Source organism: Calidris pugnax, unplaced genomic scaffold, assembly GCF_001431845.1.
Source record: "Calidris pugnax isolate Ruff unplaced genomic scaffold, ASM143184v1 scaffold11, whole genome shotgun sequence".
In the NCBI taxonomy this organism is placed as follows: domain Eukaryota; kingdom Metazoa; phylum Chordata; class Aves; order Charadriiformes; family Scolopacidae; genus Calidris; species Calidris pugnax.
This window is the reverse complement of record NW_015090803.1, coordinates 4,656,311-4,680,750: the sequence shown is the minus strand read 5'-3', so window position 1 is coordinate 4,680,750 and position 24,440 is coordinate 4,656,311.

The following is a 24,440-nucleotide window of genomic DNA, read 5'->3' as shown; positions in this document are numbered from 1 at the left end:
ACACTGTTTCCATTAATTTCAGAACACTCAAGACCTTGTCCTCTTACCATATTATATCTCGTTTAAGGCACATCTAGAAACATTGACTTTTTTTAGACTTCTGCATTATGTATTTACTTTCTATAATACCTCATTACCTTGTCTATGAATGCATCACAGGCATAAAATTGGAATATGAGTTTTCTTAATAAGGTACTTCATTATCATCTTGAGTAAACATTCATAAACAGTCTTGAAGCACTTAAAAATTACATCAGAAATGGAAGTAATCTTGTTTCAAAGGGAATCTCCTCCTGTCTGAGTTCTGTCCTTTCTCATAGTTATAGAGTCCAAAGCAAAGCTTATTTGAGCTCCTTCATCAATAGCGCACAGGAAAGATTTTTCAAGTACATGACTGTTGTCTCATTTGCATCTTTAAGCTACTTCTTCAGAGTAAGAAAAATAAAGAAATTACCAAGTGGTACAGAATATAGGCTGTGTCTGATTTAGTGATTCTATTACCATTGTGATTCATGCTTAACTCATAAGAAAGGAAAGGTTATATATTACTATTAGGAGATTAACATTTCATGAATTTAATAAATGCTTTCATGGCTACTTCAAAATCTAATTCCCTGGCCTAAAATGTCACCAATGTCTGCTTGTTTTAGGTAAACCAATTTATTTCCGTTTAGTAGTGTGGGGGGAATATGTTAGCTGAGATTCATTTTGAGTGGAGTCACTGCCCTTTTCTTTCATCCTCTGTCCCTTCCCTTCTGTAAATCTAAAATTCTATAATGTTAGAATGATGCAGGAAAAAACCTCTGTTAGCTGACCTCATGTGGGAGAAAATGACTTATTAGTTTACATCTTCAGGAATGAAATGTCAAGTTCTTAAGGATAAGCCTATTGGATATACATAGAAAAGTTAATTTACAGTATTAGGTATAGCCAGTAGTCATATTCTAATAACTTGAGTATATGATCGTGGTACTGTTCTCCATGGCATAATATGATTTTCTTAAAGGCCCTCAGCAGTGTTCACTGCAGACTTAGAACAGGTAATATTAGAGGCTTTATTCAACTGTGGTAAAAATATATTTTCTCTCTAATTCAGATACACTCATTTTGACTAAAACAAAGATGTCTTGCTGGTTATCTTTTCTTCCTGTACCAGCATCAGAAGGATTCTGCAATCTTCTCAATCTGAATCTCAATCTGCTCAATCCACTCCACACCCCTACCCTGCAACCTCCCCTTAAAAAACTTGCACAGTGAAACTTTATGGACTTCTTCATACCAAAGTTCTGCCCCCTGCCAAGTGTCATTTTGGCCTTGGCACCTGGGGGCAGCTGAAGCCATAGCCAGGCTGGGATCAGAAATGGAGGGTTTATTCTCTTGGGAACCTTGGATGCTTGTTCTTAGGATGCATGATGCATCGTTCCCACAGACACAGTAGCTGCTGCTTCCTCTGAATGACAGTGGACCTAAAAGCAACTCCATGAATGATTTTCTTCTTCCTGTGTCTCTGAGAAAGTTAACTTTTTTGTTTTCCCTGCAGAATGAAGCAGCGGGAACAAGGAGTAGAGGGCTTTTCTTGAGGCCCATGCTTTGGTACCTGGACCGCTTTTGGAGAGTCTGGGAGAGTGGGATGAATCCTGTCAGGCCAAGGACAGGGATGAGTCTGGGGTAGAGCTGAAGCTAGATCAGAAATCTTCTAATTGCTGAACTATTACTTAAAAGAAGACTAGAGTCAATTGTGGATTTTTAATTAAAAAATAGAGGGAAACCCTTATTTGTCTCTTGAAATAAATGGCTTGAATATCAAATGTCAGGAAATAGCCAACTGAGCTCTGAAGAAAATTGGCCATATTTAAACTGCTCATTATGGTCAAACTTAAACACCTGGCCAAGCCTCAATGTGTTGACCTTTCAAAACTGCTTTAAAACTGTTAGCTTTAGCTGATGGTGCCAAGTCACAGCCCAGCTCTTTCACTTTGCCGTATCTGAGGAGAGCCATGTCAGCACCTCCCAACTTGTCCCATACTGCTGAGTCTTGGAGCTTCTTACTGCTCCAACACCAGAGGCTATCCTTCTGTGCCTCAAGCCCGTTGTCCTGTTTCCCTGACAGCAGGATCAGTCCAAAAACCAGCCTGACCCTGAGGTCATAAATCTGCATACACTGCTTTTTGGTTCTGCATCTACAAAGATGATGATCATCTTGAATTATTAAAAAAGAAAGAGCAGTTTCTTCTTTTGAAAAGAAGAGCTTTTTGTCACAATTCCTTCCACAAAGACTTTTCATCCTTTAAGGTGGTGTACATTTCCCCTTTACCTGCAGTTTTCCATGGTAGCTGTATTTTATTTCAGAAATCCCTTCCCAAGTGGATTTACACCTCTAAACAACCTTTGAGCTGCTACCTCATCCGCTCTCAAAATCCGTTCTCTGAACCACCATGATCAGAGTGCCTAAAAGACATAAACAATGCATTGTTAATTGGCAGTTGGGGATCACTTATCATTATTGATTTACCTTTGAATTACTTTGACAAGATGAGGAACAATAAACCTGAGCATATAACTCACTTTCATAATGGTATATTATTGCTGTTATCCTCATATCTATACACTTCATATCTGCAGTTTGCCTAAAATCACTGGCTGTCTTTTGTTTTGAAAGAGACAATTGTCTGAAACAAAGGCTGTGCTTTCCTCTGTCATTCAACAGCAAATACGGTTGTCCTCTGATGCTCCTTAGGGCAATGGAAAGATTCTACAGAAAAGATTTCATATTCTTACTGAGGTTTAGTTTGCAATACTTTGGACTGATCTGCCAAGATGAAACTTCAGGTGATAAAGTTTTTTTGACCTACAGTCCCGTTTGAAACAAACTCGTGTTCTAAAATGGGCATGTTCCTGCTGAACTGTCACAAGTTTTCATGTTTACTTTTAGTGGTTTTCATGGGCTAAACATTTGTTGGTTGATTACTTGTTGCTAAGGGTGTCTTTAAAACAAAAATATCACATTTTTCATATATTGGTAGGAAAAAGTAACTTGGAAAGATTTATTAGTGTAATTGTACTGATCCTGAATTACCTGGAGGTAATTTACAAAAGTTTGAAAGCTGTAAGCTTTCAGTCTTTGTGATTGGTAACATTTAATTAATTTTAAAGATTTTCAGGTACTATTTTTTCCATAGTTGAGCTGATGGCATAACCTGAACAGGACTTAAACCACGGTGCATGCTTGTGCTCTGACCTTTTTGTCTGAAGACCTTAAGGAGAAGATTTGCAAAATTTAAAGAATACAAAAGCAAAGGCTAGAAATAAGGGAAGTTTGTCAGAAAAAAAAAAAAAAAAAATCACTCTTCTGGGCTACTGAAAGAAGCAAAAATATCACAAGGAACCGCAGCTTGTGACTGATCTTTGTCTCCTAGCTCTGGGCGTGAGCCACCACAATGAGTACTTTGCTCATGGCACTGCCCCGGCACTTACTGCATGGGAGGCCAGAAGACTCCAAGAGCCCATGCATTTATGAATCCCCTGATAATTGTAAATGTAATTTTTCAGCCTAATTTCATGTTTCTAGCTTGTATTTTATTAGGATGAGAGATATCCCAAGTTTAATTTTAGGACATCAGTACATTTGCATGCATATGGGTCTTTGTGGGCTCCTGTAAAACATATATTAGTAAAAATAAAAAAAGTTTCCCAAATGAAAATAGTTCTGAAAGCATAGCATCAGAAACCTTAACATTTGGGCTCTCTGTGGAACTTCTAGAAACCTTAGAACTGTAGGGTGTAAACTTGCATTTACCAAAAAGCAGCCTTCCCAGAAGGAAGCTTAAGTGGCCTGAGATTGCAGTTCAGATAATAGATAACTCTGCTTCACTGCTGAGTGAATGCACTTTAAATCACTCTGGCTTCAGCTGGGGATTCAGTAAAATTGATTGTTACTTTCTAAAATTTACAGACAGATTATTTATTGCAGTAATTTTGTTGATTTAACTCTTTCTGTATTTGACTCTTAATTCTTTGCTGAGAATAGACCCTTGATTTGATTTTAAATTTGGCAGCAGCATTGGCGTATTCCTAATTTAAGTTAAAGTTAGTCATAATTAAATTTAACACTTTCCAATTTTTCTTGATTTTTTTTTTTTTTGGCTGTAATTTGGTTTCAATGATTTTATTAACAATCACGCAAAGAAATAAAACCAGATTTCTTCTATTAAGTAACATGGATTTAAAATCCTATAGGACTAGCTCTGCTTCGTTAGACCTTGATTCATAGGCTAAGCCACAGGATAATATTATTGCTAGATTTATATTAGTTTTACATTTAATATTTTAACCGTACATGTAAAGACTCAGGCATACTGTTTCTGCTGAACTATAGTGTATGGAAGGTAATACAAACACTACACTGGTGATGTAGTTGTACAAGAGATTAATACAGGCCACACTTGGCAGCTGGTGAAATCATTCCTTCTACCTCTATTTTAAGATAGTTTCAATCTTATTAACTGATTCCTATTCATCAATGTACTATTAGATATGAGCGTCAGAGTAGCAGTTGCATCCCAGTGGTAGGAACACTTTCATATTCCTGTATATTCATATTCACATTTTAAAAAACATGGTTTTTTGTTGTTGTTTTGCCTTTGGTGGGACAGATGGGATTTAATAACTGGCTTCTGCTCCAAAAACAGTATGGAGGGCTAGAAAGGTGCAGCTGAGTGGGCTGATGGAAAGGGATTCCTTTTTATTGCAATTTGCAGTAGATGAACTACATAAATATTTCTCACTTAATTTTGTTCCAACTTTTGATAAGGAGAACAAAAGCTAAGAAAAAATTGTTGGGGAAGGGACAGATATTTGCTGTGTCTGGAGCAGAACCTTTGCTCTCAGTAGGGGAAGGGCTGAACAGCATGGGGAAGAGATCTAAGCTCTCCGCCAGTAGTAGTACTAGCTTAAGACTGGGGTCCATGCAGGATTTGTACCTCGTTGCTAACTTTCTCAGTTCTCATATATTGCCAGGCCTCAGACAGGCTCGCTCCTCACAAACCAAATTGCAGCTATGGACAGACTAGTGGTTTGGGAAGGGGCTTGCTTCATTTCGTGCTTGCGTTTGTTTTGGAGAAGCTTTTCCTCATGAGGTGTTTGATATGACACAATGAACCTAGCTTTCCTTCTACATCTCTTGTTTTTACTTAGAATTTTAGATGGATACAAATGAAATGGAAAAGGTCCCAGGCTCTTTCTTCAATGTTTTATCTGTTTTAGGGGAATATCAATGTCAGAGAAACCAACACCATGAAGTGTTTCAAGCTTCTTAGTGGTGTAGGTTAATAGAGAAGATGTAGACCGTGACTGTGATCTTGCAGTGTTTATTCTTTATTTCTATGTAAGTACATTTTTGGTTTCAGCTACAGCATAAATAAACCATTTTCTAGTACTAAATATCTATTTTGCATTTCAATATTTTGATATTGTTTTAATTCTCCTTTGCTACTAGTAGTGACTTGTTTTTATGACTTCTTAGATCTGTCACTCTAGCCCATTGGCACAATGTTAAGACTCTTACTCAAAAATGAGAAACAACTTGCACATCCCGCTGATTTTAATCAAAACATATTTAGTCTATTCCAGGAGACATGATGCCTGGGTTCTTCTAGAAAATACATGCTTTCTCTTTGTAATGCATTTGGAGTTCTTGTTTGAATGAAGTTAGAGATTGCTTTGTGCTTTTTGGACAGAATATCTGCTTTTCCAAAGTAGACTTAATGTTATTGAATATTTTAAAGATATATTTAATCTTCCAGCTGGCAAGGGATTTTATCCTTTTGACCAGAAATCTTGAAATCTGTAGAAAGTCTGGTGCAAAAGCTGGGAAGGAGAAAACAAAATAATCTTTAAAAAAAATCTGTTAATTATTTTTTCTGGAGTGTATTTAAGCCTACAGCTTATGTCTGAGGTTTAACAGTTTGGGAAGCCTTTTCATTAAGCAACCCCAGGAGACTCTGAATTCTATCTAAAACTGCAGAACCATGGAAGAAAGATTTGTCTGTATCCTTGATTGATCTGCAGGGCTGTTCAGGTATTGTATGCCTCTGCTAAATGTGCGCAGTTCAAGGCAGGGTTACTCCCTGATAAGAAAGAAATTCAGGCGCTGTGGATGTATGTATATTTATGTCTGAGTTTTCTTTACACATGCTGCTTAAGAATGACTGTGGTTCAAAAAAAATCATGACATCTGCAATATCTGTTTTTTGCAATAGGGCATGTTTATAAATGTGCTAATTTCTAACCCTTCAAAATATTCTAGCCTTTGCCACTGTCTTTTGGCAGCTTCTTACTCTTAAAAAATTAGCTGCATTAATGTTTTATTGTCTGCTGCTTCATTATGTTCTGTATTAAAAGTAATACTTGCAGCAGTACCTATTCTGTCTTCTTTCAGTTGGCATTCAAGTTATTTCCAAGTGACTGCAAGTCAGTCACCTCTTTTAATTTCTTTCCTTACAGCCAAGTCAGCATCTCTGTTTTCATCTGGTTTGAACTGGATCATATGATGGTTGTGAGGGCTGAAAAACCATGGACTCCTGGAAGAGAGTTCTTTCGCTGTTGTTCTGCCATCTCATATCTAGTTTTCATATTTTTTTTCCTGTACAATATTTTGGCTGCTGAATGCATCTTTCTCCAACAGATAAAAAGTTCACAAGGACTGCTGGAGATAGTGCTGGAGGATTTCCTGCGTGGTTGTTACATACACAGGCTGTTTATTATGCCTGGCAGTGTCTGTGCACTGCTTGGGCACCCTCTTTCATGGGATGCTTCTGGCTGCCCCGGCGCTGCAGGCTCCCATAGATGTCACCTCACTCTGAGGCATCTCCTTCATGCAACGACCAGCACTGGCAGCTCCTGCCTCTTTCCACTCACCCTGGTTCTGGGAGCAACCCCACTGTGCCTTGCTCAGGCGTGGTGGCTCAGCAGATCATTTTTGACCTGCTGTGTTGGGTCAGAGATGGAAGGCTGTGTGCCTGGGGCCAAGCAGCCACCCTGGACCTCACCATGCCAAATCCAACACTGAGCCTCTTCTTTATAACATTGGCTCAGACCTTTAGACACTGTTTCCTCAGCCTCTTCTTGGCGATTATCTTCCCTAATACGTCTATCATGAGGTTTTAAATCGGTTAATTAACTTATCCACTGAGCATGAACTCAGACTCCTGCAGCTGGCAGCATTAAGCATTCTTTAGAAGCGATGCAGCTTTAAATGCTGGCTCTGATTATTTTCCTATTACGGTAGCAGAGTTGCACTGTGTAGCCCTCATTAGACCTTTGATGAACTATGGGTGTCTATTAGCCTACTGTCTAGCTGCTTATCAGTCATATTCTCAAGTTCCCTGTTGCTTCTGTGGCACAGCTAGTATAATTCAATGTAATATTTTTTCAGGTCTGCAGCACATTAACTCTACATGGCTAAGCAAAAATGGCTTAAAAATCTTCCAGTAAGAGATATTTATTTCAGAATTTCTCTTATAAGGGACCTTACATAGTCATTGATTCTTTCAGTTAATTAAATTCAAGTTAATTAATTTTCAACAAAGATGAAATATTACTAGCTTTTTTTAGAGAATCGAGAACATTCTACAGCTGTGGAACAACTCCAAATAAATCTGCACGCTCATCTTATATATATATCTCTATACATACATGCATTTTATGTATATATACACACACATATACCACATTGGTCTTGGAGAAAGTTTATCAGCATGGACTATTTTATTTTATGGAATGAATACAGCCAAAAAAATGTGTATTTAAGGTCTTTTTCTGGAGAGGCATGTGTGGTCCTGTGGTCCAACTGCTCTGACCTCAGTGCAGGTTAGTCCCTTGTGCTGGGTGGACTTCCCTTTGCTGCACACTGTCTGTGGAGAGCAACTGCTAAGGAAGGTAGGCAGCTTCCAGGCTGGGTGCTTGAAGTCTTGGCATCTTTCTTTGTTTCTGAGAAGTATGTGTGTGTTAAAATTTCTCTCATAGTGTACAGATGAGGCATTACGCTTTTCTTCACCTTAAATTATACTTTATTCATTCCCATTGCTTTGATAAGCTTTGCTGGATTTTCGGTACATTATTCTTTTTGTATTCTAAACCTTTTCTTTGTAGTCCTAAACTTTTCAAAGATGATTAGTGTGCACTGGTGCATCAAACTCCTTATTTGTGTGGTTCCTTAGTTTTCTGGTTGACTTCTTTTTGTCTGACTTTAAAAATACAGTTAGGAATGGACTTTTTTTCCAGAGAAATGGCTGAACTGTAAGTCAAAAAAACATACATGGTCTGTGACACTCAGAAACTGCAATAATACGGCAGACTCTAGGAGCTTAGAAGTGTATGGCTTTCTGAGTACTTGGACTTTTACTAGTTTCACTGTAGTTAAAAGGAAACGTGCCAGCTATAGAAAAAATGCCTAAAAAAATAGGGTGTTATGGGACACAGTGTCAAAAGCTTTGCTTAAGTCAAGGTAGACAACATCCACTGCTCTCCCCCCATCTACCCAGCCAGTCATCCTATCGTAGAAGGCTATCAGATTAGTCAAGCATGATTTCCCCTTGGTGAATCTGTGCTGACCCCTCCTGATGATCTTTTTTTTTTTTCTTTTATATGCTTGTGTGCTGACCACTCCTGATGATCTTTTTTTTTTTTCTTCTATATGCTTGGAGATGATGTCTAGAATGAGCTGTTCCATTGTCTTTCCAGAGATGGAGACGAGGCTCACTGGCCTCTAGTCTTCCAGGTCCTCCTCCTTGCCCTTTTTGAAGGCTGGCGTGAGATTAGCTGTCCTCCAGTCCTCAAGCACCTCTCCTGTTCTCCATGGCCATTCAAAGATGATGGAGAGTGGCTTCACAATAACATCTGTTAGTTCCCTCAGCATCCTATCAGGGCCCATGAACTTGTGGGTGTCAAATTTGCCTCCATGATCTTTAACTTGCTTGTCCTCAACCAAGGGAAAGTCTTCCTTTCTCTAGACTCTCTTACCTACAGGGTCTAGGATTCCTGACGGTGGCCTTAGCAGTAAAGACTGAAGCAAAGAAGGAGTTCAGTAACTCTGTCGTCTCTGCATCCTCGGTCACCAGGGCATCCACATCATTCAGCAACAGGGCCACATTTTCCATACTCTCCCTTTTTCCCACTGTTATACGTGAAGAAGCCTTTCTTATTGTCCTTGACAACACGTGCCAGATTTAATTCCCAGCAGGCCTTAGCCTTCCTCGTTGTGTCTTTGCACACTCTGACAACATTCCTATATTCCTCCCAAATGGCTGTGCCTTTGCAGAGTGCTATGGTCACTACTGGATCTCTAAGTGCTTGCTTGTGTGTACCAGAGAGCAGAAGGGACACCTATTTGTTTCTCCCTATGATGAAATGTGGCTACGGTTGTTTCAGTCACAGTTTTCCTTGTAGCTGTGTGTAAGGATGTAAATGAAAGATACAGTTTGTTGGAAAACTTATTTTTAATGTAAGACTGTGAACAAAATATTAGTAAACACTTGTCCAAAATGTGTTTGGCTTTTCCTAAGTGATGATACTGGTGGGTGTGCTTAGGAGGTGAAATCACAAGGAAGGAAAAAGAGTTGGGACACAGGTGTTTGGATTTTTTTTTTTTTTCTATGGATAAGAATTTAATCCTAGGATATGTTGAAAATTTATTTAGGGGAAAACAAAATAGTTATAAAAAAAATGAGAGAAAAATTTCTCTCTGATGAAAACTTGGATGACAAGGCCTTTTTTGAGGGCTTCATCCTAATGCTCTGCTGGAAGCCAGGCAGAGGCTTTTACTTGGCCTGATATGGCTGCTTAGCATATTTATAACTAAAGCCTTTCTATGTGTTTAGCTCCCAGGATGGTAGGTCCCCACATGCAATCTTTTCTATCAGAACGAAAAGTAATGCTATTTTTTTTTCCTTTTTTTCCACGTCTGAATAGTGAGTCTTTTTGAGAGTTGTGGTGGGAGGCATGAACATCAATCTACAAACTTGCAAGCTGTCCTTAGGAGCAGGACGCTGACCCCCTGAAACTCCCCAATGTTCAAAAATGGAAAGGCAGAGGAGTGTTGAGAGTACAATAGGTGTATTTCAGGCTGCTGGAGAGAGGTGTCAGTATTTGATGTTATTTTAGTGTAATCAAAGGTGTTTGTATAGGGCATGAGTAGCTACAGGACAAACCTGAAAGGAAACTTTATTCCAATTGGGTTGGAGAATGATTTCAGCTCCCTTGTGGAGATGATCCTGCTGCCTGAGCTGCCTTCTAGGGGCAATCCTGGATGCCAGCTCTGCACATCACAGACACTGCAGTTAAGTGTAGTCAGCTGAGTAGACTTGTGTTTATGCACAACGCGCATTTATTTGGAAGTGGTTTAGGTGGGGTCAATCGCAAGGGCTGACTTTCCCAGCCAGGGTGTCCTCCTTCAGTGGAATGACACCACCCTTGCTTGAGAAAAATAGTATCAGTTAAAGTGAAGTGCTGGTGCTGGGCTGGACTTGTGACCTTCAGCTGCTTGACAAAAAGGGTGCAGTGTTCATCTGTAGCTAATATTGCTTAGTTGTGTTTATCTTGTTTAATGCAGTAGGAATTTCTTTTTGAGCTGAGGGAGGCTCCATTTATTCAGGATACGGCTTCATGCAGCAGTGTTTGGCTTTTGTCTGTAATTCTTTTTTTTTTAATACATAAGATATGAATTACTTTTCCTTCACAAAGATGTTTCATAAGACAGCTTTGTAAAACTCTGTATTATAATACTTCCAAGGGAGGAACAAAACATGATTTGATGCCATTCTAATAAATCATGTAATATGTATTAGACTCCTCATTATGTGCATGAGCCATTTTCTGAGAATCCATGGAAAGAATTTGGCTCTGTTTGTAACCAGCTAGTGTATGTTTTAGGAATATTTTTATTGAATTTAAATTGAGGGGTATAAGATAACATTCTGAGTTTCCTATACATGAAAGTCATACGTAAAGTGAAACTGTCTGCCTCCTGGGCAGAGACATCAAGTGGTAATCATGCATCTGCGAGTCATAGAAATAAAATGAGCTTGAAGGGCCCTTCATGCACATTTCCTCTCTTCTTTTCATTCTGTTTTGGTTCCCAGACTTCTGGTTTTGCAATAGCAGAGGCTGGAAGTACTGTTGGTTGGGCACAAGAAGAATGTTAACAATTGACTTCATCCTGGGGTACTTTTTCACAAAAACGTGTATTGCAATAAGTACTATCATTACTTTAAAATAATTTTATTGACTTCATGGATTATTGCACAAATCAAATCTGATGAGACCATGCCATACTGGCCATGTCTCTTGGCATTTAGATGAGGCTCACCTCTGCTCACCACTGTTGTTTTTGAAAGTTTATTTATCATGTATTGTCTACAAACTCATTTCTGTTTTTGCTATCTCAAGTCAAATATTTTGCACTAGCTGCTAATTTGCACCTGTATGTTAAACTCTGGAAATTCCTTTTGGGAATGTTTTTTGGAGCAGGTTCAGTAGCATCTTAAGATGGGCTAATCTGAAAGCCAGAAGACTTTGAATTTATTTTGTTCCCTTCCAGTGGGCTTGTTTATTTGGTTTTATTTTTAAATACATGCATCTGAAGCTCTGGGCTTATGTACAGAAACTTAAAAAGGATTAGGACTGCAGCTTGGATACCATAGTGATAAGGGTGGTATGACTGTGTGCAGGGACAGATCCACCCGCCCACACTAAGATGTGCTCATTTTCCATAAGACCTCAGTCAGTTTTGCAGAGAAGGCTTGGGGAAAAAACTTTGCAAGACTGGAAAGCCAGTGCACAAGGTTTCCCCCTGGCACCGTGGAATGTAAAGGTTGTGGAGAGGAGGAGGATTTGCCGAAAGCACCCACCTGGGGAAAGCACCCCAGCTCAAATACTCTGCTGCACTCTGCTCGGGTGCTCAGCTGTGTGCTATTGCCCATGGTAAGAAGCAGCCTACCCAGTGCTGGGAGCTGGACTGGAGTAACCCAGTCTGCTGAGTGCCACTGGCAGTTTTGGTCACTCCTGAGGCCACAACGCTCTCAACAGAAGGTGTTGGCATAGCATCATATAGCTGAGCTTAACTGCAGAAGCCTATGCAGGCGGTGGGCTTTGAGGACAGTAATGTGTCCTACTCCTGTCTTCCTTTTGCTTTCCTAGTTGAAAATTACTTACAGGAGCAACTCATTTAAGCTTTAGGTCTCATATCTTAGTCTTACGGCATTGAGAAGGTTTTGGCAGGGGGAGATTGAGAGGAATTGTCCTGTGAGCTGCCAGCTGGACTCCTGAAGGTATGAGTTTGCAGCACAGGCACTGGAATTTTTTGGACTTCCAAAGTAAAGCTCTTCCTTTTTTTCTTGATTAATTATGTCATTGCAGACTATCTTATTGGAAAAGATGTGAGGCCAGCATCAAAATCTGCTAAGCCAAAATGAATATGCCTGTTGAATTATAGTCCAGGCTGTTACATAAATCCAGGATTTTACCAGACCAGGTAACATAATTTTCCATACATTTGTTCTATATTAACTCCTCATGGTCGAAAGCCTTGCCATTTGCCCACATATTGTGCGACATTTGGGCTCTGTGGGGAAGAGAGAATGAAGGGAAGGATGCAAAGTGTCTGGGCTGTATAGTTATCCACTACTTCTGACGTTGGCATTTTGGTATGGAATGATGATTTGGGATAGCAATTTTTTTCATCTCCCCTCCCCTCTTTTTTCTGGTAGTTGTTTTTGTTTCTTTTTTAAGAAACCTGGAGAATTTTTTTCCTATCTGTCAATGCTCAGCTGTTTCATTTGGACCCTCATTTACAAAACAGAGCAAAGCTGAAAAGGTTTCCTGTTAGTGGTTAAAGGTCAGTTGAATGGTTATCCATGTGAACTGTCTGTGAGGTTCAAATGCCTTAGATTTTGGAGACCTGGGCAAAAAAAAAAAAATCTGGAAGCCTCCTTTCAAAATCTCCATGTTTATGCTGACCTTTGCAGAACTATCCAAGTACTGGATCAGCTTGTGCAACTATAAAAAGGCCAATGAAAGTATTTGTATTTGTGGCAGTAATAAAACATTAGACCTCGTTTTTTTTCCAGTCTGTACTGTTCTTAAAAAGAAATATGTTGTTTAAAGACATGTGCTTTGAAGCTGCAAGTCAGATGTCTGTTTATAGAGTACCAGCCTCCTGAGGGAGCCCGTTTGGGCTAGGAATCACAGAAAGGAAGACTGTCAAGAATTTTCCCACTGCTTTCCGCAGGGTGCCTCACTGCATTTTGATAGCTCCTGCAGAAGGCTCCCCAAAGAGGCAGAAACTTTTCTTCAAATGCTTTTGAATCTCTAAGGTCTGGTTTGGGTTGCCAAGGAACATCCTCCCTGAAGCCACAATGGTGCATTTCCACCTTGAATAGTTCACCCTGCTTTCAACAGGGGCACAGTGGTAGTCATCCTTCAGGTGAAGGTTATAGCAACATTATCAGGCTTTTACCCCAAGCAGCAAGGCTAACACAGCTGGGCTGAAACACAATTCAGATTACCCACAGTGCCTTCCCAGGTTTGATAGTTTCCTGGGAAGACATGCTGTCTTCCATTCGAGCAGAACATAAACAGGTTTAATTAGTATAGTATTGGCAAAAGCCCATATTTCTTTTCAGCATGAGCTTTGTTTATAAGCAGCCACCTAAGGACTTTTCAAAAGCAGTTTATCCATGAGAAATCTTGGAGAGAATACAAGTGAATTTTCTGGAAGCTGGCCTTTTGCTATTAGGTTATTAACAACTTTTGCTTTCTGGGTTGCCATTTCTCTTCCATGGTGAGTAGGTGGCTTGAGCCACCCTGCTCACTGCCATTGCAAGAAATACTGGGTCAAAACTGCTCTGACTCTTGAGCTTTGTCTTTTCTGCCTCTCGCTGGAGTTCGGCTCTTGCCTTGCCTGACCCCTCAGCCTTTGCTGCTCTTCCTGTGAGGTGAAGGAATAAACACTGGGTGGCTAAACTCCACCTTATCAGACAGTTTAATGGGCTGTAAATCAACTCCATCACCCCAGAAAGGACCTAGACATCTCTACAGAGAGCTCAGGGTGTCAGTACAACAAATAAAATGTTAGGAAGCACATTCTATAAGGCAGTAAGCAATAAAGATGCATTCCCACACTCTTAAGGAACTTTAAGATTAGATTAGATCCAGATCAGATCTAGGTTTTTCTGGATGGCATTGGCCACTCTGCCTCCACAGGATGTTTAAGAAGTGGAGTGTGTTTAGGAAAAGATCCAGAGCTTGGAACAAATGGGTTGAATTCCAAAGGCTCTTTTGATTTCAGTTCAGCTCAATGGTCCTTTATAGACCGAGCAGCTCTGTGTCTGGTTGTGGGCCTAAAGCTGCTTCCTTTCTAAAGAAAAGAAATGATGGTGGCCATGATAATGCACAGTACAGAGGAAGACTGGGCACATCTTTTGTCTCTCTCTACTATCAGGAGACCAAAGGGACAACCGCTGAAATTTAGAGAGAGGAGGTTAAAAAGTAATTCTAAAACACTTTTTTTTTTGGTATTTTATTCCATTCAAATTACAATGAAACCTCAAGGGGAGGAGGTGGGTACCAGACCAAACACAAGCAGTAAAATGCTATACCAAAAAAAACCAATAGGGTTGTCTACTAGAGGTTGGGAAATGACTGATGTTAGAATGGGCAGATCACCCCATGCCCTTTGAAGCAGATACTCGCAGCCCCTGAGAGGGGCCCAGTACTACTTTCTGCATATAACTTGTGTTCTGGGTCCTCTGGGGCAGCTGCTGCTGTGCTCTGATGGTGTTTGGCTGAGGCCTCCTGCCAGGGTCTCCTGTTGCTTTGAGGTATGAGAGGGAATGGGAGACAGCCTGGGGAGGAGAACTGAGTTTAGCCAGAAAAGGGAGAGCTACAAAGAGGCTTCACCTGTCTGTAAGCAGCTACATGGGAAATGGAGGCTTGGCAATACTCCCCAGTCTAGCAGAATGAGGTATAAATAAAATCCGTCAGCTGGGAGATGGTGCTAGACACAGTCAGATCAAGAAAGCCAAAACACGCTATAAGCAGCAGCAGCCAGTCATTGAAGCAGTTTGTGAAATGGCGGATTCTCCATACTTGCACAGAGATTGGAATTTTTTTCCTTGAAAAGATATTTTGATTCCCTCAGCTATTAATTGAGGATCTTGACTGATTTAGTTTAGACCAGGCAATCCAAGTGGTCCTTTCCAGGTCTGGGACCTCTACCCACTGCTTTGACTCCCTGACTTCTCAGTAAAACTCAGGTGGGCAGAAAACAGGACGTTACCAAGTTTCCCTTCATCTCTCCCCTGACTTGTGGTGCTGGACAGATACACAGAAGACTTTAAACTTGGGAAGAGAAAGAGAAAGGTTTTTGACTGAGTTTTCCTTCCTGCCCTTGCAGGGAGAGGCTGTCTGCACTTGCTATTTTACTTGCTCATCTGTAAAGACAAGATGGATATGTAAAGCTTTAAGCCTATGGCTAATTCTGCTCTCCTCCATCACAGGGAAACAAAGGCGTAGCTCCATGTGTTTGTTGTAGAAACTGCTCCATACAGAAAAGTCCAGGGGCAATCCTGCTCCCGTGGCAGGGAAAAAGGCTTGGCTTGGCTGAAGGATTTGCCCTGCTTCTGCTGTTCATCAACACCAAAGGAAATTTGCACGGGTTGTGTGATGTTGCAGTGGAAATTTTATTAGGGATTTGTATTTGCTGCTTGATATGTCTGTCTTCATGCTGTGCTACGGCAGGGAGGACGCAGCCTGTGACACCTGAAAAGAAAAAAATGTACAAAGAGGGAAGTGGGGTCATCAGGGAACCATTTCTATTGCTGGCAGGGGTCTGTGAAAGAAAGCTGGATGTAGAATAGAAATGGCATGTGGGGACTGGGATATATAGTCCCCAGCCTGGAAGTATTTTGTCTCCCTGTTTACAAGGCTGGCAGATAGTGCTGTCAGACCACGGGGTGGCAATATTTAGACTCAGTGTGCAGAAGTTAGCCATTTGAGGGAGACATGGTGTGCTCAGTATGCAGAGGAGATAGAAACAAAATGACTTCAGTAACTGTCCCAGTTTCTACTTTCTGTTCTTTATCGCATTTCACACAAGGCTATCAACCCCCTGTGAAGAAAACCACAGTATGTCCAAGGATGCAAGCTGTGTGCTTTCTGTCCTTTTTTTCTCTTAAGTAAAGTCTTTCCCATGAAGAAAACCAGCCAATCTTGGGTGAAAATATCTTTATGTGCTGGTTCCTATGAAAAAATGATGTTCAATAGCAAAGCCGTAACTTTTCACAGAGTTAAAATCTTTGTGGCTTAAAATGTACTGTTTTTTTGCCTATGTGATACCAGAGCTATAAGGATAAACTAGTAGACCAGAGGTAAACAACATGTATGTTTTTGCTAATAATGCCAAATAAATAATCTTTTGATAGCAAATAGAAGCAGGACAGCAATAGAGTGCTGCTTTTCCTCAAATTACCTTTAAGAGTACAGATCAAATTCTAAACTTTTTTGTTGATTTTGGAGAACTAATGTCCATTGCTTAATTTTGTTGATGTAGAAAAAATAAGGATGTGAATAGGTTTAAGCCCTGTTTAGGTTTGCTATCTGTCCTACATACACATTGCTATAACCTGGATGGAGAGAGGGTGCTGATAGCTACAAGTATCCTGACAGCTTTATTTTCATCCTGAAACACGTGAATGTTTGTCTGTGCTTACATACCCGAGGGAAGAACTTGATGCTGCTTAATAAAGGACAAAAGTTTTATTAGCTATTCATGCTTCAAACAGTCTTTCATGCAGTGCAGAATAAGATAAATATTCTACTCAGCTAAACAGTAGAGAAGTTATTGAGGATGGTGACAGAGTTGAACTGCGCTGTAAAAAAAGCAGTATATAAACAGAGGCTCATATATTTTTCTTTATGTGTTTGGTCTTTGTTCCCTTAGTGAGAATCCTGCCACAGATCAAGGGTTTCACCTGAAGATGAAAGGTCAGCTCTCAGCTGGCTGGCTACCTCGGGCATCCCTGAATATTCAGCATCCCATGACAACTTAGCACAGTTACTGAATCGGAAAGATGACCTGTTTCTTAAAGCTGTAGGTTGGTATCTGAAAGATGGCAAGCTAGCTGAGTTTCACTGGAAATCTGCTGTCTAATTATGACTGGCATTGTGGGGTAGTTAATTGTTTTTTTTTGTCTCTTGTGAGTTTCTATAAAATGCCTGCTGCTTTAGAGAAACACTGTGTGTAATGAAGTAGTAAAAGGTTTTGATATTTACATAGAATAGGCTACTTCATTGAAGAATGCCATTTTTAAAATAGAAGAGTTGGAACAGTGAGACGTAAACACAGCTCAGCATAATAGGGGAGAACTGTGGGCTGGTGAGGAATTACTTGGGATCTCTCATCTTATATTTGAAATGACCAGCACAGCATTTCTTCAGCAGCCATTATCCTGACAAGGACTAATACGCTGGGTTTCCACTAGAATTTATTATGTGGATTTACAGAAGAACAGTTCTTGCCCTCTCTGTGCAATTTGAGTTAAAACTTTACTGTGATTTCTCTGGCTTGCTATCAAACTAGCAGAGCAAGAATTTAATAAAAGAGGCTTTCAGGCTGAACTCTAAAGGTACAGTGAAAACTGAATTAAGCCTTGCAATGAGGACACTCATTAGCTAGGGTGTAAGGGCATTCAGCAGGTAATATTAGCTTAATTTGATATAATATGAAACTCTCTCAAGGTCCCTGTTATCTAGACATCCATGGAAGACCTTGGGCCAGTATTTCTGGTGTGGAGTGCGCACTGTGCTCTGGGGATGTGCTCTAGCTGTCCAGCCACAGGCACTGGTGCTGGAAGGGTGACTCCTGCTCAAGGTGGACACCTTCAGTGGCAGAGGGGAAATATGAATGCTACAGTGTCACAGCTCTTGCTCTTGGCACAAGGAACATCTCGTTTATCACCATTACAGGGTGAGCTGTGGTTTAAACTCAAAATGGATGCCATTGACCAATGTCAGCTGTGGTTAGGGAGCTGCTGGTCAAATCATCCAGCAGTGGGGAGGTCAAGCAGCTCCACCCAGAGAGAGACGCAGAACTGATCACATTAACACAACAGGCCCAGCTGTGCTTGCCACCTGCAAACTCTTTGGCCTGGGAGCCTTTGACAGCAGCTGATTTAAAGAGACTCAGAAATGACTTCTTCAGGAGCAAGAAATCATTAAAAATTTAAAAAGTTATTCAGAGATATCTAGTGTGAAGAGGTGGGAAGATGTAGATGCTAAAGAGGAGCCAAAGTATCTGTACACCTCTTGTAGGCTGGGCCTGAAGGAGCATCTCCACTGATCTTTTCACTTTAATGCCAGTCTTCTGTTGTATGCCTTGGTAGTATCCTTTTAGCTGAGTTACTGCCAGCTGTGGCTGGGAGAGATAGCTGTCTGCTGCCCTCTCACCCCTCCTGCATTTTGGCCAGCCTCTTCTAGACAAAGACTGCTCCCTTTCCTACTTTGTGCATTATTTTTACTCTTTTGTGCTGTTCCTGATTACAGTGGCTTTGGCAATCTGATCTCTTGCAGTGCACTGTCGTGTGGCTCCCAGCCACATCAGACAGCCCAGCCTTTTAAATATGTGTCTCCAGAAGTCGTTTACCTCAGGTATCTTTTTTTCTATTATTGTTTTGTTTCCTGTTTACAAGCAAATAAAACTTCAGTGCCCAGTTTTCATAAAAGCAAACGGTACAGCCAGTCTCATTTGCTCCCTGTGCTGCCATAATCTTCCTCCACATCGATTTCCAGCAGCGGTTTTGGTCCTGTGAGGCAGTGCCTGAACAGGGCAGCCTGCTCTAATTTATGTAGACAGGCTTGTCCATGTTGTCTTCAGTATGAGAAGAACACAAAAGTGAGCTTCTAGACAATACTGTACTCTCTTTGTAACTGGCCCCATGTCCTGCTGGGTCTGGCTGTCAGTGAATTGAAAAGTGCCCTTTGCAGTGTTGGAATAAAAAGTAAGTCTGTGTTTCTCTGTTGCTGGGTTCCTGCTCGGATCCTACTAAGCAGGGTATTCAGTTTCTATTTCCAACTTTCATGTTGGTTTGGATTCCTTAAAGCTGATATTCCAAAGTCATTTGTGTTTAAAGAGCACCGTGGTTTTATTTACGTATAAAACTGCTAAAGCGAAAAATGCATTAGACAGATCTGAACAAACTCGGACCCCTAGGGAATTTCTCTTCATCTACAGTTTTAGTCTCCTTTTCCATCATCTGCAAAGAAAGTGTGTAGTCACAGCAGAAAACCCAGCAGCGGCACTCAGATTCAGACAAGTAGTCCACAAGGACATGTGGCAGAACTGCCAGTTCCTTGGTTTCCCCAGGTGCACTGAGCTTCCCCAAAGGCATTCTTTGCTGCTGAAAGAGCTGGGCTCTGAAGTCAGTACACCTGTATTTTAAGTTTAGGAAGAGAGAAAGGAGTGAATTACAACTTCAAGACGTGGTTCCTAGATAATTTATCTTTTTTTCACCTTGCAGCTTGCCTAAAATCTCAGCCATGGTGATAATGACATATTGTTGCAGGATAGTTCCATGAAGTTTCCATATATCAAAGTAGAGATGCAAAAATCTGCTGGGAATGCAAGCTCTTTGAGAAAGGGACTATATCATGTTCAGCTCCCAGCACAGCCGTTCTCTCCATGACCAGGATCCTAGGTTAGAGATCTGCCAGCTACAGATAACAAAAATCTCTGAGCAAGGAACAACCTTGTTGCTTACGTAGCAGCCAACATCAAAGTAAGTGACTGGCAGTTAAAACAATCCTGTATTTAGCTGAATTTGTGCTGCCAAGGAAAAGGACTTTTAAGCGAGTTTCCATGCTCTCCTGAGCACTACCGAGTAATCACAGTACTGAGCAGAGCCTCCAGGCCCCTGTGCTTTTCAAATGTGTATGCACTTTATGTAGCTTGAGTATTCCTTGGTGCAGAGATTGGTCTTCTGAAAAGGAAATGCTTCATTTCACCTGATACCCCGTTAGTCAGGCAGCTCAGATCTCTCAGTACCAAATCCTTCCTCCATCAGTGATGATTTAAATTCCCATTTATCCCTTTCAGTAGAAGGCAGCAACCAAGACTGGTTTTTCTGGTATTCCTTTTCCCACTGATATGGATGTTGCACTTTGCCTACCACAATTAAGTGCATTTACTTCACAGGTTTTCAATTTTCTTTTGCAATTATGAAGACTAAAACTATGTTAAATGTGAGGTTTAAACTGATGTGCTGATGTGTGATCGTTTCAATAATACACTAACAGGGTAAGATGGAAACCAGTTCAAACTCTTGCCTCAGATTATGTCTACTTTGATTATGTCTAGAAAGGAAAATAGTGCCAGGCAGATGTGAAATCAAGGAACTTCAGCTTTTTGCAAAGCAAGAGAGGGAGTTATTGAGCTGAACAGAATGCGTGAACAATGGTCAAAGATGTGGGGGACACATTTAATTTCTGAATGTCCTGTGGGCTGAAGCTGCATTTGTGTGTTTTGGTCACAGGCAGGTAAGAAGTAGAATTTGAAATGCATAATGCTTCTTTTTCTCAATATTCTCTATATCTGTCTTTGCCACAGCTTTTGAACAATCCTTAATGCTCATCGCTAGGAAGCTTTGTCCCTGCTTAGAGGGAATATTGGTCTTATGGTGGAGTTCTGCTATCTCTTTTTGTAACTTCCTCTTTCTCTCAGCTGGAGAAGAAGTAATAGTGATAAAACATCTGATGCAACTTTTGATGAGATCATTAAGTCTTTTGTCCTTACCATAAGTATTTAAAACCTGTTTATGTTCTCTATGAAAGCAAGAGAGGTCATTGCTGGAATTTGACTAGAGTTTTTTAGGCATTAGAAAGTGGGAAGGGAGAGTGTCATTGCCAGTAAAAAATGTGTTGAATTTAATTTGCATTCTAGAATAGTGCAGTGTTTGCACAGTTTATAGCAAATACAGAAGTATCTGTTTGATTCTGAACTGTGATATGTAATAATTTTCCCTCCTGTTACACAGAAATTTACACTTGGATCCAGTGATGACTCATCAAGATATCTTAAAATAACAATTTTTGGAGACTAGGCCAACCTAACTTTGTATATAAAAGAGCAGAAGCTCTCCCAGTTCTGAAACGGTTGGACTTGTATCAGCTAGGGACTTCAAACAGCTTGGATCTTCTTTCATGGAGTCCCTCGGGGAATTCTTAGAGATTATTTAAGCGAAATAAGCTTGCAGGAATGTATGCTGAAAAAAAGCATCATGTAAGGTGAGATCAAGAAACCATCTTTGAAATGCTGTATAAATCGGATATGAAATACACTCCTCAGATACTCGGTCCTTATGCTCTCCAGATGTAAAATGAGAGATGTAACTTTTATTCATGGTTGCTTATTTATTTTTGTCTTCTGTAGCTTTGAGCATTGTTAGATATGAAATACAATATAGTGTATTATGATATTATGCTAAAAGTTGCAAGTCTGCTGAGAAAGATCACATAAACCTAGTAACAATATTTCTACCTTCTGAAGTAAATAGTAGAAGAGAATAAGGCACGTTCGCAAATCAATTTAGAATATAGTTTTCGTATCACCAAAAAGATGCCACTCTTTTCCCTAATGGAAAGATATGATAATCTGGTTTATGTGTCACTTGCATTCCTTAAAGCATTGCTTTCATAACTTGCAATTTCATTTTAGCTTAAAGGAAGAGCCGATCTCCATTGTCTTATTTTATTTTTTTCTTCTGAATTACCAGAAGACTGTTTTTTGCAGGGAAGAAGTGCAATAATGGCCAAGTCAACTGTTGTAGTAAAACTTCAGTAATATACATCAATTGCTTTGTCTGCTGGCTGAAGGCAGGAATGTTGCTGTCTATAAAAGAGCATAAATTACTTTTCTGTATACTAGCCAAACCAGACAGGAATTCTCAGTCTTCATTTCAATGCAATACTAATGTCAGAAATAAATACCCTGTTACAAACCCACTCTTAAACGATATTACGATTATGCGATGCCTCTGGTATATACTCTTTAATAATTTATCATGCATTTCTTAAAATTACCACAGGAATTAATTCATTCTAGAAATGCTAAAAAACCAGATGCCCCTATTAGCTACTTTCTAAATTGACTTTTCACGTAGTTTTAAGAAACTATCTTGCTAGCAAGAAGTATCATGCTGATAATTGTGGGATCTGTCTGTAGTTCTACATCTGCTTACACAAAAGGTGAGTTTTGGGATCCTGGTGCTTTGGGCCACGTTTGTGTCACACCGTACTCCAAAAAGTACTGTCCTTCTAAAACCAACCCTCCATGGTCATTAATACCAGTTCTGGTGTCTGGGATGCAGCGGGATACATTTGACCCAATTGTGGGCACATGATGGCATTTCTTTTGAATTAGCCAGGCTACATGATAGTTGCTGCTGACTTGAAGGATTTTATGTCTGCTTCAGAGTGGCTGTTGGACCTACTCTTGGCCATAAAGCATCCTTTAAAAAAACTTAGCCTATGAAAGTCTTTGAATGCGTTTGAACTTGGAGGAAGTGTCCGCGGTGGATTTGTGCTTTGCCTCATGTGGCTGGTGTACTTCTCATCTTGCACAGGCAGCTTTAAAACCCAATGTGCTGTTTGCTGATTCATGACACGTCCTTGCAGGTAGACCTGTTAATCAGTTGGGCAATGCCCATTCTCAGACCTTAGCTTCTCTCAGCCACGGTGAATGAAATACAATTGTCTTTGAAGTTTATCTGGCCCACAAACCTCTCATATCAAAGTTACCCTGTGATAACGTTTATATCAGCATTTTTAATTTTATTAGGAAAGTACTATAGACTACTGAGATGTAAAGTGTTGTCTTCTCTTCCTTGCATTGAGACACCCTTCCTTCTACTTACTACAATATTTCTGTATTTTTAAAATGAAGGATGGGCTGCAAGGGACTGAGGTAAACCCCACCTGCTGTATGATCCACTGCCTTTGAGTGAGCTGGCTGTTGTTTTCCTACAGGGCAATGTGTTTGTAGTTTAAAGCAACTGTATTTGTTATGTAATATTATGATACATAGAGCTGACTGGATATTTTCTAGCTGCATAAAACCAAAAGTTATTCTTAAGATTTCACTTGTTTTAAAGCTGCCTGTTTATGTGTAAACAATTCTGCAAGTCGGATTCCCATGTGGTTTATCTGTCTAAAACCAATAGTAATGTTTTAAGGTTTCTGTCTAAACTATTATTTTGCACAGACATAATTCAGAAGAGACAGTCATGGAATCTCATTGTGCTCTACAGAAAAGACCAAAAGATGTTTCCCTCCCTGCACCAGAAGCTCACAGGACAACTGTTGAAAAACGTCAGTTCCAGGTGGGGGGAATGGATGAAGAAGTGAGAGATTCTAGAACAACTTGCAATCTCTCTGTCTTATGAAATTTTGGAAAATATCCAGCACTAGTGATCTCTTACATATGCCTGGGATGGGTAGAGTCTAAAGGTTAAAAGGCAGATCAAAATATATTGCTGAATATAATCACACTTATAAATGCAGAATTAATGTAATCTGGGAGGGAGTGTTAGCCATGATTTAAAGCCTGTCTCAAAGCATATGAAATCCAAATACAGGATAAGAGACAAGAGGTATCCAAAAAGAAATATGGGTAGAGCTCAACGAGATAACTTCTGACTGCATAATACACGGCGATCATAGCGATATGAAATCATGCTCTAAAATCCAGGAAGGAAGATAATCTTTAATATGGCTGCACAGATGTAAGTGCAAGAGAATTATGCACAATTTTTTATTCTGACTTTAAATGCAGATTTAGAAAATAAATATTGATGTTTGAATACTTTTTGTTGGGGTTCAGCATTTGATCAAATTCAAATAACCATTCACTGTAGGTATTTAATATTCAATATTTGAAATTAAACCTGTGTAAAGTATAGAGTGCAAACTATTGTATTATTTTATCTGAACACTGACTGAACATTTACATAAATAATGTTTTTATCTACTACTTAGGTGAGAATACACCTTTTTTATTTTAAGAATGCAAAGCAGAAACTTCACCGTTTTTTTACGGGTTACCAGGGTAGCAGATTACTAATTCAACTAAGGAAAAAAATTGAATAATATGTCAAAATAAGCCTTCACTGATCTATATATAGACTTGCAATCTATTTAGCTTAATATATGAGAGTTAGTAAAATGGATAGCAGGATCAAAAGAAGTCAATGATATAGTCCCCTGAGCAGTTGACTTTATTTGACTTAAATAACAAGTACCCTAATAATTAACAAGATAGGTAACATGAATGTATTAACCTGCTCTTAATTTTGTTCCTGAACATTGACTACCACAGGTAATTCAATAAACAGTTTTGT